Source organism: Alexandromys fortis, unplaced genomic scaffold (assembly GCF_014885135.2).
Source record: "Alexandromys fortis isolate MF-2015 unplaced genomic scaffold, M_Fortis_MF-2015_v1.1 scaffold_47, whole genome shotgun sequence".
NCBI lineage: Eukaryota > Metazoa > Chordata > Mammalia > Rodentia > Cricetidae > Alexandromys > Alexandromys fortis.
Window position 1 is genome coordinate 10,899,466 of NW_026067957.1, and position 25,580 is coordinate 10,925,045.

Genomic DNA, 25,580 nt, shown 5'->3' on the forward strand with positions numbered 1-25,580 from the left:
ATTAGTTCCCATTTGTGAATATGCTGATACAAACAAAAAATACACTTTTATTAAGGGTTAATTACCATTAATGGGCAGGATTAATATCAAAACTAATCTCAACTAACAGCAAAAAATGTAGGGAGCAAATGCAGCAAAATCAATCACCTCACTACTTACCAAAGCACCAAGTGATTCTCAGCCTAAAACGCAGTAGCACCTGCTGCTCATTTTCTTACCCTACGTAGCAATACTTGTGATTTCATTCTGTTTATGGCATTAACATTTCTGAGCAAATCCTATCTTGTGAAATCAGTGAATTCAATTTCTTATCAAATTTGAGGAAGATTATATTTTGTTAGCAAGTCTCACCTCAGATAACATCTTTTTCTTGGACTTCAATATTCCTTCTTATCTCTTATTCTAAAAGTATAATGCTACTTCTGCATAAGTTTTAAGTACAAGTAGGCAGAGTGTTATATCCCAATAGCTCTCTTTGAAAAAGCATCATACGCTTGTTTGATAATATCAGTAATAGAGTTTAAGTTTGGGAGACAGTGTTGTTCCTCAGGCAGCTCATTCTGTATTACATGGAATTTTCTCAGGGATGAATCCTCAGAAGCATTCTCTCTTGTAAAAGGATAATTCTGCTTAAAATCTGTCAAGACACCTTTGTACATGGTCAGTTTGCCGGGCCAAGCCAGACACGGTGTGTTAGCCAGTAGCAAGGATCCTGGGCTCTATCAGAGGCTTAAGCTTCTTTCTAAATTTACAGATATGGATCACTTGGTTAGCCTCTCTGTTGTTGACTTGCCTTCCTTACTGAAAAACAACAAAACGACGTATGCGTTAGGTGTTTCCCAGAATCTTTCTCAACATAAAAGACATTAAAATTCAGACTTGAAAACTATTTTGCACAACAACTATGTAATAGAAATGCAGAATGTCTTAAAATCTGGCTAGTATCAAACACAAAATATTTTGTTTTGTTTGTTTGTTTTTTGAGACAGCATTTCTCTGTGTGGCCCTAGCTGTTCTGGAACTCCCTCCATAAACCAGGTTGGCCTCGAGCGCAGAGATTTGCTTGCCTCTGCCTCCCAGGTGCAGGGATTAAATGCACGCACTACCACCGTCCAGCAAATAGAACGTTTTTTAAAGCCTGTAGTCTAGTTAAAAACTTTACTGCAGTACTCTCAGTATGACTCCATGTAATAGTGGTGAACATAAATATATCCCTACTTCAAAGTTTCCACTGAGCACGTGGACCTTGATGATCAAGCAGTTAAAATATGGATAATGTTGAGTTTTCATTAACTTGAAAAGCCATATGTGTCTAGCAGCTACCCTATTCAGAGCAGTCCTCGAGAAGGGGACACACACGTTTACACTTTAGACAGCCAGTGAGCCACAAAGTTTTTGATGTGCTCTTCCTACCACATTCACCACACTTCCTACCACACTTACAGCACCCTAGACAGACAAAGAACATCACCAGAATCTCCATTTCCCAACGGCTGTTTTTGCAGAACATCCAACACTGATTCCAAGTGGTAACACATGAAAGTTGTGCAAGGAAAAGGAAGTTTTCTTGTTTGGGTTTACTGTTCATTTTCTTTAGCATCCCACTTCTCTTTCTACTTGGTGAGCTTTACTATGCCAAAACAGAGGTAGCTTAACCGCTGAAGTTAGTGGTTGGCTTTTAGTTTTTGTTTTGTTTTGTTTTTATACTCTGTAGATCCTGAGTGCTTAGGGTTTAAATCCAATTCTGGACCCTGATCCTTTCTTATTGGTCTATTAGATTTGTTAAAAAAAAAAAAAAAAAATCCGGGACGCCATAGGACAGGGAGGCTGGACCTGCCCAAAGCCCCTATTTTTCTCCCAGGATTGCAAAATGCTTGATGTGTATCGAGTAACCAGAAACGCCGACCTCGTGCCAGCACTTTGTGCTCTTTGTGGGTGGTGGGCTCCTTTTGCTGAACCCCGGTGACTGTGGAGATCGGATAGAGCTCATCTCCAGCTCCTTGGAAGAAATATTCTTGGGATCCTAAAATCCAGACTAGCAGAGAAACTCCACCAGCGCCGCCACCGCACGATTCCAAAGCACACCCACTGTCTTGGCGCCCTCCTCCATTCCTCGGAACCCATCAAACCCCATCTTTATCAGCAAGCCACCGGTCTCTTTCCTCCTAGCCGTGACAACTCCTCTCAGCCGAACGCAGGCCGGCACACCCCTTCCTGTCCCGGGCACAGACAGCACGCCCAACCCCCTGTGCAGCCAGGCCCATCAGGTCCGTCGGAGGGCCCGGCCTCCAACGCCCAGTCCGTGGCGCACTCACGTGGCACACTCGAGCACCCCCCCCCACACACACACACACACACTAGCAGCCTGGCTGCTCTGGAAACTCGCGGGGCAAAGAGTCCCCACCCCCTCAGCTCCATCGGCCACGAGAAAAGTGGGTGGGAGGAAGTAGCGACCCGCGGAGAAAGAGCGGATAGGAGCGAAAGCCATGTAGGAGGGGAGGACCAAGCAGTAACTGGGTGGTGTTGCGACTGTAGCGCCTCTCCAGTCCGCCCAGCCAGCGGGTCCGCTTTCAACACAAATCAGCCAGAGGGATTGCTGCTCCCTGCAATCAATAACTCAGCCGAGTGAGCTGCTGAAACCAGAGGCGTCCCTCGTCTGCTCTTTAAGGGGCCCTGCGGCAGACTGAATCCCAGCCCTCTGCTTCCCAAACAAAGAAGTGGGTACCAAAATGCCGGGCGAAATTTTTAACCCCAAACTTTCACCGCATCCCCTATTAAGGATCTCGTAAAATAAAAGAGCACAGACCTAGTGAAAACTCTAGAAGAAACGGTTAAAAGGGGAAGTGTGTATACCCACTCCTTAAATTTCAGGTCTCTTGTGATATTTCAAGAAATGAAGTAGAACCAGTGTTTCAATAAGCATCTAACAATGGCGAGAGTAAACGTAAAGTCCCATTAAATTTAGCTGTCTCTGTGGATTCTTTCGGATGAGCCACACACTTAGAAGCAAATTACCTAGCAAGCCTTATTTGGACTTACTGATAGAAGAAATGTATCTCACTTTGTAGAGAGAGTTCGGGTGTTTTGTTTGTCTGCGTATCTTTCAGATTTTGTTTCATGAAGTGTAGAGTGGCGAGGTCCTGGGAGATATGTGTATCATGACCCCCACTTAATATACATTACAGTCGAGCAGAGCTGAGAGAGAGCGACTAGCCAGAGAACTTGGCACTGAGAACTGGAACGAGTTGAGATCTAGGCATAGTGGGCCTGGGTTTGAAGGCCGCAAATTCAATGAGCACAGCCCTCAAACAAATCCTGTCCGAATTCTTCATTTCTCTGGCTGACTCCGACACGATATGATCAAAATAAACCATGTGATGGCAACCCAGAAGAATAGTTTTCTAAATGACTCCTCACTGTGCGCTCAGATACATGGGAAAAGGCCCTTGTGATCTGCTTTGTCATAGTTGGTCCTTTGGGGGGACTGCTCCTGTTCTGAAGCCAAGGAAAGAATCATTAGTGTACCACAGTAATGGAAAGCTAGTCTGAGACAGAGTACCATATAGCTAAACACAGCTTGGAAGAATAAGGTGTTGCGGTAGAATCCATGCACAGGCCTGAACCCACATCAGTAATCACAAAGCATTTGACATGGCCCTTGAAGCAACGCCTAGAATGAGCCTTTTCACCAACTTAGATGTTGTTACAAGTATCTCCGAATTTGACAGATTTTGTTATCATCAGAAATGGTAGGTTTTTATTTTACTTTTGTTCTTGTGATTCTTCATCAGATATAAAATCAAAGGTACAGACGTGAAGATAAATATAGGCTCACTGTCTATGAGAAGAGGCATATAACAAACCCTTGTTTGGTAAACAGATCTTACGTGACACTCAGTGCACATGCTGTATGGTCTGCTTGGGTAAAGCTGTACTAGTGAATTTGTAAAATTTAGAAGTGTGCCATCATTTTATTTTAAAAAATTATGGGCACCATCACAGTGGATCATTTAAATTCTTTTCTAGCTAATGCAAATTATTTGAGTTTAAAATAATAAGTTTCCTTACTTTAAAAGTTTTTAAACCATACCTGCCTGAATCTACTTTAATGTCAGCTTTAAAGAAAAATAACTTTTTTTTCTATACTTACACGTTTTTAAGGTGCCAAAAAAAGAGTTGAAAACTGTGAAGTAACCTCTGAGGAGATGAAGCGGAGCATGGACGGCAAATGGCTGTGGCAGTAAAGAAGGTGTAGGTGGTGAGTGGTCACGTTTATCTTTTACCACAAACTTCCCATAAAAGTAAAAGCACCAGTTTCTGTATGTTAAAGTATTTAAAATATTGGCACACGTGGCAGTGATGCAGTTGACCATTCTTGTCCTCAGAGTATCAGCATGCTGCCTAAGCCAAGTCAGCATCCGAGGCCCACCTTTGCAAGTCTCTGCTACAACTTGTCTGTTTCCTGGCAGTTACACACACCATCACAGGACAACTACAAAGAGGTTAAAATATGTTTTGTGTTGTAGAATTTAAATCTTACCATGCTTCTCTGATTTTTCTAAACTTTCATGTTCAATTATATTTGTGTTGAAAGTATTCTGGCTGAAGAACAAATACTGTACACTTGAATAATCTTAAGGGGTAGATTAATCTATATCCTTTCTTCATCTCAGGGTAGGTTGCTGTGGCAACCGCCCCAGCTCACTTTAAAATAATTTTTTAAAGCTCACTTCAAGAGCTACACCCAGCGTGGGCCAGGCTTAAAAGCAGGCAGACCCAGTGCACAGGGCTCTCGTAGAGTGAGTGCTGCTTTAATGTAGGGAAGCAGAAGAAAAGAGGGTGGAGTAAGATGGCACAAACCAGGAATTGGAATGTTAGCTTTTTCTAGAGCTGAAACAATCGCCATGCTCTATGTAACTTTAGTTGTTTAAATGTATTGTTAAATCAGTCCTTGGAGAGGTCGCTAATGTGTATTTATATTTAATATAAAGCACTTATAATAATTAATGTAAGAAATATTGGTGATTACACACACACACACACACACACACACACACAGAGAGAGAGAGAGAGAGAGAGAGAGAGAGAGAGAGAGAGAGAGAGAGAGAGAAAGAAAGAGGGGGCGATTCAACAGTACACCAATCCCAGCCATCATGTCGCTCTTTTTTCTTAAAGGAAAGTTACCTTTAATTGACTAGACAAATCCCTATATTCATCCTGATATAAATGATATAATATATAATATATTTTTTGTTTTTCAAGCACAGAACTAAATTGGAGAGCACGTATAACCGCACAGACAGAAATCTAGAAAGGATTTATCTTTTAGTAAGACAGTTTTTGTGTTTTCTTGTTGGATATCAAACCATAAGCAAAGACCTGGTGCGTGCTGGGGATGTTAGTGTCCTGCCACTGAGACACAGCACCGACACAAATTTTGAAATTGGATTAGAGAATTGTGAGTCTCCCAGTACCTAGACCAACATACTTCCTATACAAGAAAATATTCTGATCCTCCCCAAGTCCCATTAGGGAACAGGAAAGCCCAGTTTGAGTAAATTTATGTAAATAAAATAGTGCAAGTCTGAGGTGATTTAAAGACAAATACAAAATACACTCTGGATCAACCACCTCATGCGTTACCACTAACTAAGTTTAAGGCTCAGGTAATCATCTACTGGTTATTTTCATGCAACTTCTTCCCTTCCCCTTGAGTTACACAGGCTTATGTGAAGGTAACTAATGCTAGTATTAACATAAGTCACACATAGTTAAGAAGCTAAATATACTGAAAGCTGAAATCTTATATTTTAATACCTTCCAGCCCTAAAGTTTCAAATCATCCTCACTTCAGCTTAGCATTTTTTGAATGTTTACCCTATTGTTGATAAATATGAATTTGTTATAATATTTATTACTAAATAACTCTTTGACATGTAAAAGGGTCAAATAAAAGTTTCATTTTGAAGGAAAATAAATCTAAAACTGAAATAGACTGTGATAAATAGAAATATCCTCTATAATGAACTATAATAGCATAATTGAAATTCATGTATTGACTGTATCTACTTTGTCCTGTAACATAGGCCATTTCAGTTCATTACATTAATTTAAAGTACTACGGCAGTACATTCCCATGGTCCTTCACATGGTTTGTTCAGTGAGCATCTTTGGAAATCTCAGAAATGATCTAAATTTTCATTTACATCACCCTGTCTAGATCCGCCTCAGTATTGAGCATCCTTAAACATCAGAGGCTGTACCTTTAAAGAGGCTTTGCCATACTCACGATAGTCACACAGTTGCTATATGAATGGCAAGCACGGTAGAGTATAGGTACTAATTTGCAAAAACAACAAACAAACAAAAAGCCACTATGTTCCACTTTGTGACAGTTTGTCATGCTTTCCTGGGATAAAAGTAGCTCTACTAATTAATAGTCACACTGTAAGGAGCCATACGCTTGAAGAGAGTTCAGGTGTAGCTTAACTTTCAAGTGTAGCCTGTGGGGGTGTCTAGATGTTGGAGCCCACTCTTGTAGAGAAGCCAGGGGCTTCAAACAGCCTGCACAGTGAGACCGGAGGCCTTTTGAGCCCACATTGTCCTCCTGCAGTTAAAACAGTCCTCTGCAGGCCTGCTGAAGAACTTACCAGGAAATGCAGCCTCCTACGGTTAAACACACAGTGTTGAAAGGACGGTTTTTTGAGAGGAGGGTTTTTGGTTGTTCATTTTGTTTTGGGTTGTTTTTTTTTTGTTGTTGTTTTTTGTTTTGTGGGTTTTTTTTTTTTGAGAAAATACCTTTAGTTAGCTAGCTATTTCACCGTGCTACCGTTGTATATCTTGTATTTTCTGTGTTATGGTCCTCTGTGAGCTTTCTCTTCCTCCAGTCATAATATTAAAAAAAGTTAATTTGTTTTGAATGTTTAAAAAATAGACCCTACCCAGGCATGCAATCTTGTCTTGTTTGTTTGTTTGCTTTGGTGTGTGTGTGTGTGTGTGTGTGTGTGTGTGATACCAGGATACAATTCATCTTTAGCTTTTTGAGTGCGGTGTAGTTGACTAGGGTAGGGAGGAACCCAATTTCTTTCTTTTTCTTTTTTTTTTTAAGTATCAGTTGTTTGTTAACCTATGTTTTCGCTATGGAAAAATATCGAGCAGCCTTAACCCTTAACACAAGTATTCTTATCAGTCTCTATTGCTACTTCCTGTGCAGCTGAAACTCTTCAGGATAAGTGAAGGCATCCGCTATCAGCCAGGGTAGCCTAATGCATTTGGGAAGTTGGTTTGGTTTACATGTTAATGACCTGGATAAAGTCCAGTAAGGTGTGGAGGAGACGCTTGAGGGAAGTAGAGGGGGTTGTCCGAGGAAGCTGTCCCCCTCGGTAAATATGTTCAGACTGATTCGAAAGTTCATGGCCCTGCGATAAAGTCGAGATTTCAAATACTTGTAATTATTTTATTACTAATATCGGAGAATCCTTTCGGCTCACTTTCTAGCCTACCTCTCCGGGTCTCAAGACCAAAAGCTTTGTACAGTCTGGGAGGGCAGGAAGCGCACACTGGGATCGAGACTAGCAGACATCCTGGATCGTGGCTTTTACGCGTGAGTAACGGAGGCGCGCGCGGACAGGAGCAAGAATGAAGTGGCTACCGCGAATCCAAAGCGGGGAGGGGGGGAGTCACTAGAGCTGCTCTTAGGGTCGCGCTCCTATTGGTCAGAGGGAAGATCCCGACTTCAGAAGGACTTTCCTGCTGGCTGGCTCGCAGTCTCCCGGGGGAGCGAGCGCGCGGCAGTCGAGCGTCCCCTCCAAGCGTCCTCCGCAGCGTCGGGGACAGAGGCAGGGAGCCGCCGCTCCCCGTGTTGTCTTCCCTTTCATGCAATAAAGAATTGTCATTAGGTTTGCGTATGGCATGTGCCATTACCCCACCGTAAAACTAAAATTAGCAAAATGTCAGGAATGGAAAGATTGATTCACCAAGATGCAATTATCATTTAAAAGTGCTTGATTGAGGTACTGATGTTCAGTGATTTATTCTGCATACCATATACATAATTAAAGTAGTGTAGTGGAGTAATTTATCAATCTAGTTGAGACTGGAGGGGTGAGGAGGGAGCTGCAGTATGTTTGTTTTATTAAAATGCTGCGAGGTCTAGTCCCGCCCCCCTTTTGCAAGAGTGAAACTGATGATTTCCCCAGCTCGCGAGGAGAGGCAACGGTTTGGGCTCGTAGGGATAGAGAAACGGAAAGGAAAAGGCAGCGCAGGCAAAGGCAAGAATAAAATGAAATGGGGGTGGGGGGGTGCGCACTGGCGCGTACGTGCTGCTTAGAACCCCAGCCCCGTGTGCTCGGTGTTGCTTGCCACCCCCGCGTCCCCTCCCAGTATCCTTACATTCCTCCCCCCCCACTCCCTCTCCCCCCCCCCCCCCCAGCTCTTTTACGCGACGTTTCTAAGCCTGTGTACTGCTCTCCTTTTTCCATTTGTCTTCTGTCACTTCCTTCCTGGACGCAGTTTTCTGGACGAGTCTGGCTACTTTTAATCCCATCGGCCACAGAGAGCCACTTTCTCCTCCTCCTCCTCCTTCGCTTCCTCCACCTTCCTCCTCCTCTTTCTCCTCCTTCTCTTCCAGCGGCTTCAGTGCGCGCGCGAATGCGCGATCCCGTGCGCGCCTCCCCCTCGCCCCCCCCCCTCCGCGCGCATACACGCACACTTCGTCTCCAGCTCTCTGCTCGCTCGGCTCGCAGTCACAGACACTTGAGCACACGCGTACACCCAGACATCTTCGGGCTGCTATTGGATTGACTTTGAAGGTTCTGTGTGGGTCGCCGTGCCTGCAGCTTTGAATCAGGTGGAGAAGCACTGCAAGGCTGGATGAAGTAAAGATTATCGTTATTTTTTTTTCTCTTTCCCTCTTCCTCTTTTAAGAAAGGAAAATATTCCAAGGACTAATCTGGTCGAGTCTTCCTTCATGTAAGTACCTCTGACATTTCTTGAAAAGAATAGAAATAGCCGGGGTATTGTCTCTGAAATCTGCACCAGCCTCTTCCAGGCAGTGGGTCTATCCCAACTCCGTTTTGGAAGGCTTAAGTTGAGGCTTGTCGTGCATTCTTTTCTTTAGATTCTATGATTTCCTTGTGTGGCTGAAAGTAACTTTTTAGATAGTAGTATCTGTTTGCCATCCGTTATTGAAATCACATCTTACTCGTTCCTGTCAAATCAGTTTGTTTAAAGTTTCATGAAGTTAGTTCACGTCATTAGTATGCTCGATAGGGTGGAGAACGTGGAGCCTGGTGGATTTTAGAATTTCACAGACTGTTCTGTGACCTTGAAGTAGACGTCTTAAAATTTAGCAGTTAGTTCTCTGTGGAAAGATGGTCCTGTGAGTTGCCCCCAAGATTGATTCTCCTTGAGTTGGGATTCTGAGCCACTAGTTCTCGGGATGGCTTTCAGCTCCAGCAGGGCTGCCTGCCAGAGGCCACCTTTGTGCATCCTCTTGCTTCACCAAAGTGCTGGCTTGAGAAAGCTTAATTGGTGGGGACCAGAAGCAGTGCCCTGGCCATGGTAGTCTATGCATTTCACAGTTCGTGTTTGGATTTCAGCATGTGCACTGTTGTTTAGATCAAGGGAAATATTAAGCTATTTTAAAACAAACAGGACTAAGTCCCTTAGCCTGCCTTCTGTTTGGACTTCGGATGAAAGTTACCAAACTAAGTGACAAAGTTAGCCATAAAGGAAGTCTACAGAGACGGGCACATTGTTTATTGTATGATTATGTATTATGCAAGTGTTTGAGTTCAATGCTAATGTTGTTTCCTCTCCAGAGCAAGGCCACTAATTCTTAAGGGAAATTTCATACCTGAACCATTTTGTACTATTCTAGATGCTACAGTCATTCTTTGTGGAAAGCCTTTTCCTCACATTTTTGAAACGGATGTCCTATAAAAAATACTTTGTATGTAAATGCTGACCCTGTAAGTGGAATCAGGCTCTCTGCCGGTTCTGTAACTGGTCCTCGATGGAGAATTCATTTCTTTGACACAAAGTGTGTTTTACTATTGTTAATCTGATAGTAACTCTAACAGTAACTGTCTTAGGGAATACTTGATGACTGCACAGGTTTTCTACGCGCTGTAAAGAAAACTCTAGTTGCCGTTCCATGCCAGTCCAGAAGAGTGAACAGGCTCTCTGTCAGTGGCACCTTGCAATGAAATTGTGGTTACAAAGTAAAGATATTTATGTGGGGATTAATAATTCCCCTCCCTGGAGACTTGCTAGGACATGAAATGTGGCCACCTGTGAGCCAAGCTTAACCTTGTAGTCATACCAATTTTAGCCTTAAGTGGCTCAGCAATTTTCAGTTTACAGCTAAACTATCTCATTTAATTTTTAAAATAATGTCAGCTTGGGCTAATCTTAAAAAGCAGTTCAGTATGTATCAGTATGGCACAAGTGGAGTTTTGTGCCCTATTGATTCAATTATAGAAAATGCAGGCAACAAACCTAATTATCATCCTCTAGTATAAGGATGAAATTAATCATTAAGTTTAGAAGTAGTCCCAAAGCAAGTGCACGGTACGTAAAATGAGATGTCCCTATGAGTTTTGTACTACTTGAAGAATAAGATATTTAATCATGAATCAGATTCCAATCTTGATTCTAAAATTATCCATCAAAACATACTTTACACATAATTTTTTGTTTAAAATTTGATTTCCCAGTCAAGTAAAAGGGCCAATAGCTGGAAGTTATCTTTGCTCCAAGCTGTGCTGAACTTTATTTTTTTAAAAAATTGCTGTTCTTACTAATATGGTTTACATAGCTTTGGAATGTGTTGTGCAGTTCTCATATGCCTTATTAAAAACAGTATTTTACTTCATTCATTAATTACGCTATTTCCATCTTGGTTGTGGTGCATGTGAATGTATCAGAGGATAATGCTAAGATATGCCATTTATTTCATCCTGATGCTTTTTTGATATTTGTTGACTTAACAAATGGCCATATCATAATAAGAAACAATTTTCCTCCCTTTAAAGTTAATCATGGGCCTCAACTTTCCGGGGCACAGATACTAAATAACCAGAGGAAACTTCACTCACAAAGACTTGTTGTAACTTATCTCATTTTTTCTTTATAAACAGGCTTATTTTACAAAATTTTGGGGAATTTATTCATCCTTATAAGAAAGTAACCAATGATTCCTGAAAATTGATTCCTGAAAAACAGTATATTCTATAGATTTCAAATACTTTTTCAGTTTTCTCCTTGGCCTTCACCTTACTCAGTGAATAAGCTGAACGGCATACAATTATGTGTTTTTAATAAATTATTCATTGTATATAAATTTCTTTAATAGAGAACTATACTATATCACTCTTTAGTAAAGGTTAGCATTATCTTTTAAAACTTTCTTTTGTTTATTTCTGTGTATTTTGTGGTTTTTATTTCCCAACTTTAAGCAATATATTTTAGCCTATGAAATCTCAGAAAGTGACAGGAATGGGGAAACAGCTTTACAGTAATAACTGTACTACATAACAAAAAATAGTTATTAAGCAGAGAACCAAGGTTTTCACGGCATGATTCAAAGCAACGTGGAGAAATTTAATGTGCAGTTAAGGTTCACAAAGTGGACTGCTAAAGGATTACTAATTAATTTTTAACTTTTTAAATAGCTTCTTTTAAGAAAATGCTTGTCTAATGAATGTCTAGCTTAGAACAGCATGCGTATTTCTTTTACACACGTAGAAGAACCAAATGAGAGGCTTTCGTTTCTGTCTCTGATGCTTAGCCAGTATGCTACATGGAGAAGAAGAGCTGACTCTGACCTCATTCTCAGTACTATCCCTAGATCCCATGGACTCATTCAGGGAAGCTTAACTCTTCGCTGAGATCTGTTACCTTCGAGAAATCCAATCAGATTACAGAGGCGAGTCACAAAACCCAAGCATCAACAGGGTACACCTTACAAAAGGCAGATTACACAGTTCACGTGCTATTCTCATAGGGCAGAGATAAAAGCTGATAAAAGAGGAACGGCGAGACCCTCTGATTCCAAGGGATTGCTAGATAAGTATGCCACAGCCCTGTTGCTTCGTCGTTATAAAGAGCAATTCCAACAGTGGAAAATTCGGTTTTTAAGTAATAGGCTTTCAATAGTGCAGGAAAAGAAAGTACGTTCCTTTGCGTGCTTTCTTGTTGCTTAAATTTTAATTTCCATCAGTTCTCTATGAACAGGCATCAAGTCGTCTTGGCTGTGTGAAGGTTACCATAAAGCTTAAATGCATTAAGCTATTTCAGAAGAGTTGTGTAGAAGGTAAAGCGGAATTGGCTAGAAATAAAACACCCTCATGGTACTGAACAATTGATCAGAAAATGCAAAATTGCCAATATCCAATATGTTTGCTGTTCTGTTACCAAGTATATTCTTAATCAAAATGAATAGTTATGTAGTTATGAACCAATACATCCAAAATGTATCTCTATGGGTGTTTATTGGTGAAATAATCTATACGTTATATATGTCTATTTTATAAATGTTATATAAACATCATTCTTTATGACAAAATATAATGGTTTGAGACTTTGTTAGCATATAGTTTTGTTTTACCTGTAGCATTTTTAGAACTCAAACTTCATACACATCCAACACTTCAGTAATTTCTTCTTTCTTCTAAAATTGAAGTCCTTTTACCCTTCTGATGCCTCCTAGTGTTTCACACAATAAAACACTAATGAGTCATCCATAAGTGTAAACATTGTGTTTTCATTGCCTACATATTCTGTGATATATAAAATTAATATTTATGTGTTTAATTTTCTGTGCATTACTATAATAAGATCGGATGCTGTAGTGAATGAGATGTTTCATCTGTGGACTTGTGACACATATTGGTTTACTTTGACTTTAAGAACATTCTGCTAAGTGTAACAAGTTTATACCTTCAGTTACAAGTCATGTAACCTTTTCTTATATTCACTATTATAGCACATGAAAAAATAGTAGGTCTCCCATTTTGTGGACCTGAAAATTATATAGCTGAGTTCAACACTAAAAAGCCGATAAAAGGATGGTAAAAGAATTCATCATTTCATTTAAGCAAAAACTCCCTCAAGAGATCCCAACTTTTGTGAACTCCATGTATTCACATGTGAATTTTTATGTGAATGCTGCATCGGAAAGATTTTTAAAAATAAGAGTAAAGATTAGTACACAAACTTCCACAAATGTGGAGTATTGTTTCTCTTAAAATAGCAATAGGAAAACTTGATCAGGGAATAAATGGCTCTGTGTGATGGAAGGGAGGCTAATTAGGACATAATTTCTCATGGCTCACAAAGTGCTTTCAGGAGATAGACAGTAGTGGACATCAACTGCAGAGCAAGTTTTCCGTCCTTAGAATCAGAGCAAAGACTAGCGATATTCTTGCATAACTGTGACTTCTGGCAGCTCTGATTCTACCTAAGACAATTGGTATTTGAATTTGTGATTTTTTTTCCTTTAATACGGTTAAGAAAGGGGACATTTCCCTTATAGTTCTAAATTCAAGTTCAAAAGCTTGTAGCATCTATGGGCCTGCTCCTTAGCTGTCACAGTGCATGCGTACACACCATATTCAGTAATACTGTTCGGAGGACCAAAGTGTAAATGCTAGATCTGAGCTTAGTTAATTCTGTTACACACACACACACACACACACACACACACACACACACACACGAGAGAGAGAGAGAGAGAGAGAGAGAGAGAGAGAGAGAGAGAGAGGAGAGAAGGGGAGGTGGGAAAGGGAGGGGGAGTTCTGCTTTAAAAATACACAGAATATTAGCAAATTTTGCTTATGGATTATTTTGTTTTAGTTAGTGATACAGTGTTATTACAATTCTTTGCTTGTTGGAAAATGTTCAAAGAATGTAAGGGGGTGTGCTCCTTTCATTTAGGGAAGCAAACATCTAGGAAGGGGTGGGCCTTTCCCACAGGAGCCGTATTGCTTCCCCTGGAGAATTGAAGTGAACACATGCGGTATGTAAGAGAATGGCGCGTGAGAAATGGAATGATTTGTTCTAGTTAGTGAGCAAAGGAAACCATCAAGATTCTTCTCCCCTGAAAACCAGCTCCTGTTGCTGGTTTAATGTCCAGTGCTTCAGCGTAGAGGACCATGAAGCAACAAAACTGAAATTTCCAGTGTTCATGCTCACAACTCTGAAGTATACTTAGATAATTTTGACAACTATCATATTGTGTGCAGTACGAAGACATAAAGATAAAGGGTGCTGAGACAGATATTCCCGAGCCCCACTGGGAGAGTATATAGATAGCACCAGTGTGCCCATATTCTTTTTGTCTGTTAAGAAACATAATGTTAATGACAAATAATACCATAGTAAAATGTAAGAATATTGAAAGATAATATGACATAATATTATTTTACACTTACTTGCTCTCACTGCGCAAAAAGGGCACACTCATAGTGAGGAAGGAATTTATACTCCCTGATATATAAATCTACAGTTTAGATTCATTGGCAAAACAAGTGACATTTGCTGTCACTGTTATATATCTGCTATACATTGCTGTTTTATTCCAGAAATCCAATTTCAGGCTTTATTTTATTTTTAAAATACAACCATTGTAAACAAAATTCAGAGTACACATGAATATAATTTTCTGAGGCCACTGTACAGAAAATCAGCGATATTACAAGTAATAAATACAATAAACTTATTTTAAAGAAAAGCTGTAGGAATCAGTACTCTTTAATAATGTACACATTTGAGAGACTTGATTAATTCTTAATGCAGAAAATTTGAAATGAATGAAGAAGTGGTGTTCATCCTGCCTACTGAATGACAGTGCGAGTCTCCAGTGATGATTTAAATAAAGTCCCTTTAACTTGTTTTAGTGACTGAAGGAAGTGACCTCTGAAGCAGTCCCTAGTGGGAGCCTTCTTTCCCCAGATTGCATCCTGAGCATCACGGAGTGTCTTCCTGCATCCTGTGATAGATAACATACATACGAAGACGTTGCACTTTGTTTTAGGATATTGTGGGCTTCTAGCATGTTGAATTTTAAGTGTTCGGCATGGCCCTTTGTTAGAGAATGTGAAGTGCTTAAAAGAAACAAGCCTAAAACTACATTTTTAAAAAATGTATCTGTAGTATTTTCAGCAAGTTAAAATGGCAACAATAGAAAGCATCCATTCCCCAAACCCTAAATGTTGGTACCTTTGCCTTAAATATGCTTAGTTTTTATGAAATTAGACAATATATTTGTTAATATAAGTAACTAGGAAAAAATAAGGAAATTTTCCTGGTAGGTAATAAACTTGACTTCCATTTCTTATCTCCTAATTAATAGTTGACCTTGTGTAAGGTATATAACAATCTATTTCTATTCTCAAAAGCAGATGTTATTTTTTAATGCACCAAGATGGATTGGGATCTCTTAATAATAATTTTAAAGGTGTGGTTATTTAGCTGAAATATTCAGTGGAACATTTTATTTTTAGAAATCATGGTCACACAAGGAAGGCTTTATAGGACCGACTACCTAATTGCAGTCAAAGATCTCTTTAATGAATGAACACACACAGAAGAACACATATTTTCAGAATATAATGGCCCTATATTTCTTTAAATTGCCACACTTTTTATTTCAGAACAAAACATATGTGTCTAAGCAGATGTTTTAAGTTATATCCATCCTGTAGGTGAGTCTGTAAATGTACAATTTGACTTAAATGCCTTTGTGGGAAGGTAGTTTGAGGAGTTTAAAAAGAAAAAAAAAATGGAAGCCTCCAGTTACTATAGTTTCAGCTCTTTCTTTTTTAAAAACAGTAATTACACTCAGGATAAAGAAAGGGAAATAAACTCTCTTTTATTTATTTATTTTTTTTAACATCCACACAGTTCCCGAGGTAGAGCTGGTATATTTTTGTTCTTGTGTGTGCAGGGCAGGTACTGGCAACCAGGCTAAGAAATGAGAAGTTTCTGGCTGCAGGACCAGATACAGTGCACAGCGCCACACCACACGCTCCCCTCCTCTGTCTTAGAGTGATTTCAGCCCTAAGCCATGTCCTTTTCCTCCAGCATAGGCTGACGGCAGAGGGCCTCCTTCCTGAGCAGTGGCTCTGGGAACGGACACGCGCAAGGTTTCCCTTCTTCAACTTGCAAACTCTGCCTCATAAAATCACTACAATGTGAACTGCAATGTGGATTCAGTATGTTTCCTTTTTGTTCACATCTAGCAGTTTAGAATGCATAAAACAATAAGTGTGCGTTAGAAAATGGGACTGCCTCCTTGCTCCCTGCTTACATAGTGTTTGCAGGCCTGATCAGATACCTGTGGGAGTTTTTGTTGTTGTACAAAGAAAAATATAATGTTTCTTTTCAGTGAAGCTTATGCCTGAGATTACTGATAGGCCAGATCATTTTGTGATTCAAACTAAGATCAAAGACTTTATTTCTGCTCATGTGAGGAAATAGCAATGCTCCACCACTATCTGTGATGCTGCTGTGATTTTTATTGATAAACATCAACATTTTTAATAATGATTAGATCAAAATACAGAGTACAAGAGGGAACATATGTGTAGGTAATTTTACTAATATTATGTGCAGTAAGTTGATTTCTAAATATCTGTGTTTCTAATCCTTGCCCTTGAAACTGGTCTGAAACGTCTACTTCTCTTTGGCACATAAAGTAACAAATGTTTAAAAGTAGCTTTTAATTGCCAGTTACACTTTGAACACTTACCAAAGGGTTTCTTTTCTTTAAATCCTATTAAAAATAATTTCTAGCTGCCAGAGTAGTGAATTCTCATTTGTGCGAGGTGGGGTCTGATTATTGCCAGCACACCTTTCTAAAACAAGCCTTCACCTTTGGAAACATTAAATGGGACCCTTCAGGAGAAAGTGGTGCTTACATAATAGATATTTGTTCCACTTTTATTTTTAAACTAAATTATTGCTTTCACAATGTTCTAACAGGGTATAAATCTTAATTTAGTCAGTAACAAACTAAACCAATGATTAATTTTCTAAATAATATTGACTGAACATTCCAATAAGGAACTATAACTGTATGTTCCTTTAAAAATAGATAAATCGGATTATTTTCATTTTAGTTAAATATCAAGAGCAACTGTTTTTCTGTCAATATCAATACACACACGTTTTAAACAAAGTGTTAAAAGATTTATGTAATAGATCTTTTCAGAAAACCAAGAAGATTCTGATGAAAATATTTGTGGGCTAAGTCCTCTAATAAAAGAGAAAATAGGTTGAACTTTGATGCATATATTATGACTATAAACAGGAGTAAAAATGATATTTATTGTGTTAAGAATTAGACATCCCATTGAAAATTGTGTGAACCTTTCACTTTGATTTAAGTAAAAATATAATAGGCGATTTCTTTGTTTTCTTAGGATAGTCCAAAATGGTATGAAAGTTTAAATCACCTCCCCTGATGAACATTGTCCGCCCACTGTCAAGTTTCACATATGGGGATTTTAAAGTATACTATCTTGCAAACTATTCTTGATTTTAATGCCTGAACCTCTTTAGAGTTGCTTCTATCAGGTAGTCTGGCCAAGATTTTAGGGATTTTAAGTTATATTAACCAAGAACTTCTTCAAGGTGCCTGATTTCCATCCATATATGAGGAGACTTCCTAAGCCGGTGGTCTTTTTGTAAAGGTTTCTGTGATCAAGGACACACAATCTACATTGTAATCCTCTCCCCTTCTTTGTTAACTGTTTAAGTTAACAAAGGAAATAAGTTAACACCTGAAACAATTCTACAGTTCTTACAATTGTTACCTTTGTTACAATTCTTACATTTGCTAAATTGAAATGTATAAATTCATCTGGATTATCTTCTTTCCCTAAACGAAGTAGCACTCCTGGCTGTTTGAAAAAGCCAAAGTGTCCAGGATTTGAATTACCGGATTTATTGGAAGCCCAATAAGTTTGTATAGGTTAGTGGTTAAGGAAATAGTTACCTACATTTTTCTCTCACACTTATACTTTTTCTCTCTTTTTGTGAACTAAGAACAATTTCCATAGAGATGTGCATCGATTTCCAAGGGCCTGCCTGAGTTTCTCAGTTCCCAGAGCTGGTTGCTTGTGGCTCATTGGTCCAAACAGACCGACAATGTCTCTTGATCTGGCCAGAGTAAGAGAGAGCACTGTGAGCCATCTCCTTCTTTTCTTTCATCTAAAAACTTAAACAGTCTTAAGAATTCCTTGCTTGACCCTCTTTTCCCCTTTTTACATATTTATTATTTTTGGACCTTGTCTGATTATCCTTATCGAAAAAATCAATCTTTTGGTATTGTGGAAGCCCGTGCACTTTGAACTGGCTTTGACTACCCATGTGTGACTGTAAAATAGGTTCAGGTGTTAACTTATTCCCTTACACTTGAAGCACTGGTGTGGTTCATACACTGGTGGTTCAACACAGGACAATATGATGTTACAAAAGAGCTCCATGTACTGAGCTTGAAAAAGTAAGGACTACAAGATAGGATCACTGTCAGAAACTACTGTGGTTTTAAAGTCAGTGGATGGCACATTCACAACAACAATGAACGCGTTCTTGAGCTCTCAGAAGAGGCTACATTTATGTATGAGCTAAAACAATTTAACTGCTTCTGTGAGACTCTATGAAGCCTTTGGTCAGATCTCAGGTGTGTGTGCATGTGTGCACACATGTGTTTATGAAGTAGCAAGTGAAGGTGAACGAGAGCAGATTAAATCAGAGGCACGAAGCAGGAGAGGAACGGTGATGAATCTGAAAGAAAGAGAAAGTCATTTAAGCGAACACAAAGCGTTTAAAGAACAGCAATGCTTATTTGCTGTTCCGTAATTACACACGCGAGCCATCACATACATTGTGTGCCTATAAACTGTGGAGCATGATGATGTAGAGCAACAGCCCCAACTGGGTTCAAAATCTGTCTTGCAGTTCACTGGCTGTAGTTTAAAGCAGGTTATCTCACCTCCAGAAAACCCCAGGTCAGCATCTGTAAAATGGGAGCGATTACACACAGCTCATGAAGGGTCTTTGAAGGCCCTGTGCATAGAAACATTATGCAAACATATAATGAATGCCCAGTAATTATTAAATTGATTCAGTACCACTCTATTTTAACAATTTTATATCCGACTAATGAGGATCTCTCAGAAATGCTTGTTAAAAAAAATAGTTTTTTTTTTTTTTTTAACTTTTTTTCCCCCTGCAATATCTTTAGATCATTGAGTTACTGTCAGGTCAAATGTTTTGTCTGGACTCTATGTTGGGTCAACTTTAATGACTACTAAATAAAATATACCTCTTCCTCCAGGAAAACCAGAATCTTCACAGATCAGATACTATTTTCAGAACGTAAAATGGGACCACAGGAATAAAAGTAACTTCATCCTTGACTGTTATAAGGCATTTATTGCAAGTTTTGACTTTAGATAGATTATTGCTTAACAGTACTGGTTTCGATAGGATTTCAATCCAGAAAAAGTGGCTGATGCACAGAGTTGAAGGTGCTCTAAGAATTTTGTAGTTTTCCATTTGTTTAAGCCAGCACTTGCCTTAGGGCTCTATCAGCATTTGTTTACCTTGCTTTATAATTTGGCTGTGTGTGGTAATAGAATTCTTTACGAAGAATAAACGAGTGGTATCGAAGTCATCGAAGTCCTTCACAAGCATGCTTACATATAGTATGTATCATATAGAACAGGGTGAATAAATGTTTACTCATAAAGATGAAATGTACTTTTATTTGACTAGTTAAAGATAAGTAAATACATTTCTACATTATTATTTCCTTGAGTGACTATTAATTGTGAATACAGCTTACCTACTTTAAGGCAATGAACAAATGAACTTAATTTAGGTATTTTCACTCATGTGAGAAGAAATATAAAGCACAGGAAAATGCAGAATTTTACCAAGGACTTTAGCATTTGACATAAAAGACACATTTAGGAAATTTTGATAAATCTCCGAATATTTCTGGTGCAAAAAACAGCTTGCTCTCTTTTGTTGTTTTAGTATTCACTTATTTTCTCAAAAAAATCATATTTGATAGTAGGTACTGTTGACAAAGCCTTCCCAGTATATACAGCCAGGGGAGTTACGTCTGCTTGAAACAGTTCTCCCGCTTTTGAATAATGACCCTCTGGTGTGCACCTTGCATTTCAGCTTTCTTTTCTAACCTTGTTTTAATGCCTGGATAAAAGAGTGCTCAGCGCAAGGAAGACTTGCAGAGTGGACTTCCCTGTGGTAAAACAGCATGGACAGCTCCCAACACTGCAATCAAGGACGCTTCTAAAAGCTTTAATTTAAAAATAATAATAATAATAATAAGTCTGCATGAAGATGATGGAGCCCTCTAAGGCATATGGGCTTAGAGAATTATTCCCATCTGCAACCCCCTCCCCCTGCTTAGTAGCCTTTTCCAGGGTTATGATTACTGGAAAATGGCTGTTAATCACCAGGATTTTTTTTGACTGCAGCTGCTTCAGTCAGACTCCTAATCTATTAAACAACTTTGTCTCCAGTTTAAAATTTGCATTGTATACTGTATAGAATAAATTTTCATTGTAATCAGAGCATCCAAGAGAACTTCCAGATATGATTTATTGCTAGCGATGCGTTTGTTTGTGTGTATGGAGTTCTCTTCTGCCATTGAGCCAACTGTTCAAACAATACTGGGGTTGATCAGCGTAAGATGGAATGTTACAGCACCACTTACAATAGTCACTTTTACTGAATATTTGAGTGCAGGCATCCTTGGCACTTGACAGTATAATACGCACACAATTTAAAAACTTAACTCAGATATTAAAATTTTCACTTGAACCTGAAAGGCTTTTTGAAGCTCAATGTTCCTGTAACGAACCACTCTGTGTCTTTTGCAACCCTTGTGCTTATTACATTTAACATAATCTTAATAAGTAATCCAATGCCAGAGTCAATATTTAGTACTACGAAAGGACGAAACAGCCCTAATTTATAAAGGATCCTTTTTAAAGCACATTTGTACATGTAAAATTGACAGGCTACAAGAAGTGGTTGGACGATGTTCATCATGTTGGAAAGAATGTTTCAATTAAAGTTGAGCACTTTCTCTTCCAGGTCTTTTTTTCTCCATTTTTTATTTGCTGTGCCAAGGTATCCATGTGCGTTTTTCCACTGTCATCTGGCTGGCTCCCAGCAGATGCACACAATCTGTCCCGCTGTCACACACAGGGCTCGCTTTATGAGAAGAATGTGTCAGAACATGCCACTAGAGTCACTTTTGCAGGGTTTTTTAAAGAGTAACTGAGAATATATGCATTGCCCTAGTTTTATTGTACCCATCCCTTAAGATTTCTAAGAAACTTTTAGACTAGACTAAAGGCTTTCTTCCAGACATTTTTAACCAAATATTTACTTTCTATTAAAAAGAAAATCTTAGAAGTCCACAAATATCTTTAATGATTAAATGTAAGAGGAGATATTAATAGGAATGTTTCAAATAAACCAAAGATGATTTTGGCAGAATTATCAAATTTCCAATTATGTTATTTCCTGCATAATTAAATACAAATCTACTCACATACTAGACTTGGGTCTACAATTCTAATAAGTAATAGCTTTGTTTAAATTATTCTTTGATAGAATAATAAAGAGACAGTAATAAATACCAACTGTTTAATCTAACAGAAAACATCATTAAATTAATCTCAGGTAGTTAAACTATCAAATAAATTCCCAACTTTAGAGAGACCCATCTTGCAAAGACCATTGTGATATTTTGTTTTATATACACTCACATTTTAAATATATAATAAGAATCTTTTTCTGAGTACAACTCTTGTTCGTTAAGGATTTTTACCTTCATCCTTTATAAAAAAAAATCAGGTTTATATAGTCTTTACCAAAAATAATTTCTCTACTTTCATATAAATTCTTAAAACTTGAGTCATGGACATTGCGTACATTCCTAAATTAATGAACTTAATTATATAACAGGACTTTAAGTTTTATGTGTATATGCTACATATACATTCATATGCAAATAATTTCTAGACATATTTACATTTTTAAAGATTTTGTGATACTAAGTATATTTCATAATTAAACACTCAATGTAGCTTGAATGCTAAGTTTAAGTTATTAAAATAATTTCTGACTTGACTAACAACTCAAATCTTAGGGAAATCAAACTTTAAAATTTACATGAACTAAAAGTACAGATTAAAACTGTATAAAGGAATAATAATATAGATATGTGTTGATAAAATACATATTTAGAAAAGCTAGCTCTAGGTCTCTTGCACAGGAAATTTTAGAAAGTACACTTCAGGTGTACTGTGTCAGAAATCTTGTATATCACACAACTCATTCCATTCCATAGATAACTCATGCAGTATAAACTACAATGTTTTAAAACAGTTTTGCACATTTTAACAAGAAAATAACTTACAGTTGGAACTCATTGGCACTGCTGCTGCAGCATATAAATTAATTGCTAAATTATCTCTGTAGAATTAAACTACACAACTGTTATGTTTTCTCAATTCTTAAAGTAAAAGGATCCTAGGATAAGATTTTTAAAATGATGATGTGTACAAGTCTATCCTAAATTGATTGTATAATGTTTTTGGTGAGCAAGCACATAGATTTGAGGTGAATCATAAAAGCCGGGCACAGTGACACATGCATGCTATTCAGAGGTGAGGCAAAGGATCTCAATTTCAAAGTCAGCCTGGGCTATAGAGCAAGACCCTGTCACGTGAGTCATTTGTTTTTCCCTTCTAACATTTTAATTTATCCAGAGTTGTACATACCACATAATCTCTAATTAATTTGTAGGTGCTTGCATTTGGGGGGTTTTGGTGGCCTTGATATTGTGTTGGCACAGAGAGCTAAGAATCACAGGACGCTGATGAGACGACTTGCATTGAGTCCTACCACCTTTCTCCACACCTGTTGACAGTGGGATGGAGACCTGAGGGTGGACTAGCCTGACGACCTACTGCTGGTGTTAAGGAGGGGGTTGTGTGGACACAGGCTAACTACAATCTTTCATCTTGGTTCAGTCTGAAAAACAAAATTATTTCAAGACTAAACTCCATGTGCAAATTTAGTCATCCTGAATTGTTAATCCTAAAATCTTCTACACATCACTCACTGCATAGAGACAATCTTAAATGCCATTAAGGAGAAAAAGTTTACTGCTTTTAACACGATTCACAGAAGTTGAATACTCACAAATAGGTTTCGCCTTGTGAAATACTGGATTTTCCAAAAGAGATAAGCCTTCCTTTGAAAAATTAATGCCTTCCTTATAAAGAAGTAATCCGATTTCTAATCTTACTTGATTATTAAAAATTAAAGCAAATATAGTTTCCAATGTAAATTTCTTTCTGGTTACTGGGGAGATGAGCTTTGGAAACATTTCATCTTAAAAACACTTAGAGTTTTGTGAGTTGCTTTAAGTTCCAACAAGGATGAGTCCTCAACCTTTTAAAAAGATGTGAAGATGGTCTTCCCAATGGGGATAGGGGATACCTTTCTTTGTGGTTAGGATATGATACTTTATTTGCATTTGCTTAGTCATGTGTCTTTTTAGAGCAAAGATAGATCATTTTATGAAACTGTTCCCAAAATATGTATTATTCGTAGAGTAAGAAAGTTATCAAAGTCTCTCCCATTGCATACATGCATCAAAGACTCTTGCTGCATGGATAATGGTGCACTGGACAGCAGTGACCAGAAGGCTTTCCACTCAGCTCTCTTTCAAGAACGTCAAGACCGTTGCATTTTTTTTTCCATCTGCACTGACATATGTTGCCCAGTTGGTTTTCAATACTTGTTGGCTTGGTAGTATGAAGTAGGACTGATCTATAAATATAACTGATACTTTCAACTGTGACTTAGGAATTCTGCCTCTACTTTTCTCCACTGTCCCTACCCAACATATCTCTAATAACTCATATAACATTCAGGATATGTGTCAACAGTTTGCATTGTTAATTTATGAGAACCATGTATTGCAGTTGTTGGTAGTAAATATAGTTGCTGACAATTTTGGAGACCTTACTCTTAGGAACTGTAATAAGATCTTAAAACGTTGTAAGTTTATTAGCTTATTTATTCCTCAAAACTTAATACATTCTATTATATTGTACATTTATCATACTTAGGTGAAGAAATGGGGACGAAACCATTTTAAGTAACTTACCTAAAATTACCCAATAAGGGCAACGCATGAAACTCCACCCCATATGTTCTCCAGAGCCTATTCTCTTACACACTGAGCTAAAACCCTACACACATCATATCTGTTAGGTAACAAGGAAGGACTCAACTATTCCTTCTGAATTTTCCATGCGTGGTTACGGAAAAGTATTTGGTAATTTGAGAATAACATAATACATATGTTTGTGTTCTTTCTGAACAGAACAGAGATGAGCATTAGTTGGATGTATCATTCTATATTGTTAATCTAAAGGGAGAAAATTACTGAATATTTGATAGGCAAGTAGCATCTTTTTGCAAGTAGTATCTTATTACTGTTTGTAAAGTGCACTTTCCGGTCAGAGTGTGAAGCTCACTAAGGTGTGAGCAGGCAGCTTTTCATCATTGTCTGCTGATTTCTATTTTGGTTTTCATCCATTGAGATGTTTCCCTTTTAACCTTCACTTTATGAATTACTGTGATCTATATAGTTTTTATTTAGGGATTTGAGTTAATAAACAAAGTTTTACTGGATTTTAAATGAACTTCAGGAATCAGTTAGTTACTTTAATTAGTGCGGTGCATATTCTGGAAAGTTCAAGTTCAAGCATACCTTCTAAGTTTTTCTTTGTAGCTCAAATCCTGAAACCAGTGTTAGACTTGAGACAAAGTGATGGCTTAAGATAGGCGCTGCTATATATAAAAGCTAATGCATTTACTTTGTTCATCAAATGTGGCTTTTAGATTTTAAATTAAGTATTTCTGGGCTCAATAAAAAAGCTTTAAAAATGGAAAAGGAGACTGTTTAGATTTTGTTTTGTTTTGTTTTTCATTGTTAGCCAACAGTATTAATTTTCTTTCCTCTCACAGAGTTTCTTTGCAAAGTATTGTCATAATTTTGAATGGAAGTGAGGACAGAGCCTAGTAGAGGTCAAGTGGCACTCAGATATCTTGAAACTACCAAATGTATGAGCTTGGGACTCATAATTAATAGCTACCATACTTTTAATGCCATGTGTTGCCTGCCAGATTCCCACACCCCCCATTAGCAACTACATTTGATTCTCCTTTGTTTCTGTATTGAAGAGAAAGAAGTGCTTGTTTGGACTACACTAAATAACCAAATAACCTATGTCCTTTGTATTTTAGGATGCTTTTATTAGAAATGTCTTTTGGTTATTGTATATTATTTGGGATTAACTTGCTACAGGAATAAATACCCTCCTCCATCACTCCGGTGCCTGCTGACAAGAGGAATTTGGCCTTCTGTGTGGTACTGCCTCTCTGGTCAGCACTCACTCTTTACAACAAAACCACTAAGGCCTGTAGTTGCCTCTGTTTCCTAACACAATTTG

General features: G+C 38.2%; 1 protein-coding gene and 1 long non-coding RNA gene across 8 annotated transcripts in view; one reads left to right on the top strand and one right to left on the bottom strand.

Annotated features, from left to right (window-relative positions):
* Window positions 1-6,838: 6,838 nt before the first annotated feature.
* Mef2c (myocyte enhancer factor 2C) overlaps window positions 6,839-25,580 on the top strand; it is a 147,729-nt gene continuing 128,987 nt past the window's right edge. For 2 of the 7 annotated variants that reach the window (XM_050152402.1, XM_050152403.1), the window contains exon 1: window positions 8,734-8,970. The gene's annotated coding sequence lies outside the window, so the exon portion shown is untranslated. Of the gene's footprint in view, window positions 7,604-8,726; window positions 8,971-25,580 lie in introns of those variants that run through there. The other 5 variants (XM_050152406.1, XM_050152409.1, XM_050152413.1 and 2 more) reach the window with 5 other exon arrangements.
* LOC126507722 (uncharacterized) lies at window positions 7,443-8,629 on the bottom strand. Its single transcript, XR_007593620.1, has 2 exons — window positions 8,464-8,629; window positions 7,443-7,870 (listed from the first exon to the last, which is right to left on the bottom strand). It is a non-coding gene; the product is annotated as an uncharacterized lncRNA (long non-coding RNA).